Raw genomic sequence first — 4,773 nt, forward strand, 5'->3', positions numbered from 1 at the left:
TCGCTGTGGGCGCCCCCTGGTGCTTCTCTAAGTTGTCCAATATTTCACATTGACAACAGTCTGCCACAAGGAAAAAAAGAAGGACAAAAAAAGCTTACAGCACCTGGTATTCCCAGGCGGTCTCCCATCCAAGTACTAACCAGGCCCGACCCTGCTTAGCTTCCGAGATCGGACGAGATCGGGCGTGTTCAGGGTGGTATGGCCGTAAGCGACAGTGAACTGCAGCCGGTAGGCCTTAAGGGGCCAGCAGAGGCCCTTGCTATCGTGTGTGCTTCTGTCACGGCCACTCATAAACACCGATTGCTCCTTCAGTCTGGTAAAATGAAAAAGCTTACAGCACCTGGTATTCCCAGGCGGTCTCCCATCCAAGTACTAACCAGGCCCGACCCTGCTTAGCTTCCGAGATCGGACGAGATCGGGCGTGTTCAGGGTGGTATGGCCGTAAGCAAGTAAGGCAGCAGCCGCTAGGCCTCATATGCCAGTGTCACGCTAACGCGGAGGGGACTGGCGGGTGTCAGACCGGATGAGAAAAGCATCAGCAGAGGCTGCGGTCGTTCAGGCAGTCAGTTAAGGGGTTATCGCTTCTCGGCCTTTTGGCTAAGATCAAGAAATACTGAGGTCCAGCGTTGTACGAGACACAGTAAAACTTTTCTTTTGGATCATATTTGAAGTGGGAGCCTTTTTTGGCCAGGGTTTCTCTGTTCACAAGTGCAGAGAGCTGGTCAATATGGCTTCCACAGGTGGCAGTGCCGTTCCTAAGGCTGGATTACGGAATACGGCAAGATTTCGGTGGGTGGCACGGGAAGCACCCATGATGCAGAGGGAGGTCTTTGGAAGAGTCGTCCTGTTGGGTGCACTGAGGCTGAAAGTTGATCACGTGTTTTGCCTGCAGACGAATGCCCAGGAAAGGAGCTATGATGTGACCTTCTCGGCGACGGGTGTAATGGAGGATGTGATGACAGCCTGCAGAGAGAGAGCTGGTGAGAGACCTTTTACAAGTTTTGAAATTTTGAGTCTGGACAGACCAAATTTCAGGATAATTACTCTCCATTTGTACAACCCATATGTGACAAAGGATGATATGGTGCGCTTCCTGTCGGCCTATGGTGAAGTATTCGCAAGCACAAGGAGGCTGATGGACTCTCTGGGTTTCTGGACCGGGAGGACTCAATTCCAGGTCCTCCTGAAAGAAGACCCGGAGGGGTATGAGGGACTGGCGCACCCTCCGGCATCTTTCAGCATTGGTGCCGATCGGGGCTTCTTGTTTTATTCAAGGCAGCCGCCCTTCTGCAGGAGATGCAGGAGGCAAGGTCACAATGAAGGCGCATGTGGCTTTGTGAGGTGCAGGGTCTGCACAGCCTATGGCCATGAGGAAGGGGACTGCCCGCACACAGGAACCTGCAACATCTGCAGAAAGGCAGGGCATTTTTACAAGAACTGTCCTGAGAAGAAGCAGTCCTATGCTGGCGCAGTGAGGCGAGCATCTGGAGGAGGAGAGGCTGGAACTTCCAGGGCTGGGAACGAAGAGGCGCCAATTCGTGGGGTCGAAGAGGAAGATCAGCAGGCAATTGAGGACGTTATGGCTGTTACAGAGAGTGACGTTTTCCACGTCTCTCAGGAGTACGTTTCACAAGTGAAGGACACTGCGAGCCCTGAAGAGACAATAACACTGAAGAAAGGGCTATCCAAGAAGGCGGTGAGGAGAATGAAGAAGGCCGTAATGGCAGTGGGAGGTAATGGGAAATTGGGTGAAAGGGAAAGGGGGGTTAAGAGGGGTAGCATTGAAGAAGGTGGAGGGGGTGTTCAAAAGGGGAGGAGAGAAGAGAGGGAGGCAACGGGAGGGGGGGTGGAGGGTCAGGGTACCCCTGTGATTAGTGAAGTTGTGGAGGGGGGCTCACAAGAAATAGAGAGTATAAGGTGTAATTTGGCCTTGGGTGATATTCTTGATGTGCCACTTTCCCCATTGCACACTCAGGTGGAGGAAGGTGGGGGGGTGGGGAGTAACAGGGGAGGGGATGACAAACGAATAGGGGATTGGAGTGCAGAGACTGATGCATGCTTTCCAGTAGGGGAGGGGGAGTTGGCTGAGGGTTTGCAAGGGGAGATGTCTGGGGTTTCTCCGGATTGTGTCATTGCAACATTGCCCCCTGAGCAAAGAACACATTTTTTTGGAAATGCGTCCATGTCCCCTGCAAGGCCAAAAGAGGGGGGTGGAGAGGGTTCTGGGGGTGTTTGATTTGATTGGTGTTTTTCATTTTTGATTTCATGATGGCTGGGTTTTTCTCTGTGGGGTCCTTCAATGTACGGGGTTTGAGAGATAAGGTTAAAAGAAGAGCAGTTTTTGATTTTTTGGACAATCAAAGATTATTGTGTTGTTTTTTGCAGGAGGTACATTTGAAGGACAGGGGGGATATTATTAGATTTAGTAGGGAATGGGGTCGGGGAGGGTCAGTCTGGAGTGTTGGGGGGGTTCACTCTTCTGGAGTGGGGATTTTGTTTGGGAGCTGGGAGGTGAGGGTGGAGGAAGAGTTTGTGGTTGTGCAAGGGAGGGTTGTGGGGGCAGACATTGAATACAGGGGATGTAAATTCAGAGTGTTTGGGGTTTACGGTTCGCAGGGGGTGGTAGAGAGGGGCGACATGTTTGAGGGGATGGTACCGTTTTTGACGACGAACAGAACTGTGATTGTGGGAGGGGATTTTAACTGTGAGCTGGGAAGAGGGGGGGACACAAGTGTTCGAAAATTGGAGAACCTAATGAGGATATACAAGTTAGTTGATGGGGGGAGGGTGGTTGTTCCTCGGATGGACAGTCCCACATGGCGTAACTCACAGGGGGTGTCCAGGAGGCTGGACTACGTCCTGTTTTCGGAATCCTTGGGCCTGTTGTCAGGCAGAGTCACCCCGGCCTTCTTCTCCGATCACGATGGGGTCACTTTCTGTGTACAGGCTGGCGAGTCGGTCTTTGGCCCGGGATACTGGAGGTTGAACTCCAGTGTCCTGGAACAGGATGAGTTCGTGGCCAGTTTTGCTGTCTTCTTCCGGGGCCTGGAAGGGATCAGGTCGCTTTGTCCGGCTGTGATAGAGTGGTGGGAAGTAGCCAAAGAGCGGATCAGAGAGTTTGCAGTTAGGTATTGTAGAAGGAAGGCGCGGGAGTCGAGAAGGGAGGTGCTTCGACTCCAACGCCTTCTCGAGCTTGAGTACGCTGTTGGAAACGACAGTGGCACTGTAGATCAGCGAGCTTGTGACTCCCTTAAAGCAGAGCTTAGGGAAGTCTATGAACGTAGGGCTCGTGGGTACTTGATGCGCACGCGTCACGACTTCCTGGAGAGGGACGAGACGTGCTCCGCAGCCTTTTTCAGCTCTGTACGGGCTAAAAGGGTCAAACATGTACTCACGGGGGTTAGAGATGAGTAGGGTAGAGTTTTGACGGGAGTAGATGAGATGGTGCGCGTCACCTCTCAACACTACCGATCCTTTTTTGTTGAAAGAGAGATAGATGTAGGGGGAGGGGAGGTGATGTTGGACGGTCTCACCCGGCGGGTGCCGCTTGACATAGCAGAAGCTATGGAGGCCCCGCTCACTCTCGAAGAGCTTGAGAGTGCCCTTCGAAGAATGGGAAGGCGGAAGGTGCCTGGCATCGATGGACTGCCGGCCGAGTTTTACCTCAAGTTTTGGGGGATGCTTGGGCCGGTGGTCTTAGAGGTGTTATCCGAAGTTCTCCGCACAGGGGTAATGGGAGGGTCTTTGGCCAAGGGGGTGATTTCCCTCTTATTTAAGAAGGGAGACGCCTCCGACCTTAGGAACTGGAGGCCATTGACCATGCTGTGTGTTGACTATAAACTGCTAGCAAAGGTCCTTGCGGACAGACTGGGCACAGCACTCCCTTATGTCGTCCATGAGGATCAGACATGCGGAGTGGCGGGGCGTTCCTTGAGGTGGAACCTCCTCCTCATAAGGGACGCCATCGCCTGGGTGGAAGACAGGCACTTGCCACTAATGGTGGTTGGTCTCGACCAGGCAAAGGCGTTTGATAGGGTTCACCTGGGCTTTTTGTTCCGTGTTTTGGATAGGCTAGGGTTTGGTAGGGTTTTTGTTGGGTGGCTGCGTACGTTGTACGCAGCAGCGGGGAGCACTGTTTCTGTTAATGGTCACCTTGGGGAGTTTTTCAGGTTGCACTCAGGGGTGAGACAGGGGTGTCCGCTCTCACCTCTTCTCTACATCCTTTATATGGAGCCCCTAGCTGAAGCCATTAGGGCTGACGCGGGTGTGGTAGGGATGCTGGTACCAGGCAGTGGAGGACTGAGGGTCAAGCTTTCTCAATATGCAGACGACACTACCCTGCTGCTTGAGAGCGACGCTTGCCTGATCCGATCCTTGGAGATTTTCCAGGAATTTGGCCGGGCATCGGGTGCAGAGTTAAATCTCGCCAAGTCCTCGGTCAAATTCTTTGGGCGCTGGAAAGGGAGGACGGATGTACCAGGGGGGCTGTCTCTCTGTGAAGGGCCCCTAAGGATATTGGGGGTCGACTTTGAGGCAGCCCAGAACGCCATGTCTAACTGGACTAGGCGTATGGCGAAAGTCCAGCGGAAGTTAGGTCTCTGGATGACAAGGACTTTGACCTTGATCGGGAAGGTCCTTGTTCTGAAGGTTGACATCTTGCCATCTCTCCTGTACTTGGCGTACGTCTACCCTTTGCCAGTCAGCATGCGTAGGCCTCTCATGAGGCTGGTTTTCAACTTCCTCTGGGGAGGAAGATACGAGTACGTGGCGAGG

Source organism: Nannobrachium achirus (assembly GCF_963921795.1).
Source record: "Nannobrachium achirus genome assembly, contig: SCAFFOLD_75, whole genome shotgun sequence".
Classification (NCBI taxonomy): Eukaryota; Metazoa; Chordata; class Actinopteri; order Myctophiformes; family Myctophidae; genus Nannobrachium; species Nannobrachium achirus.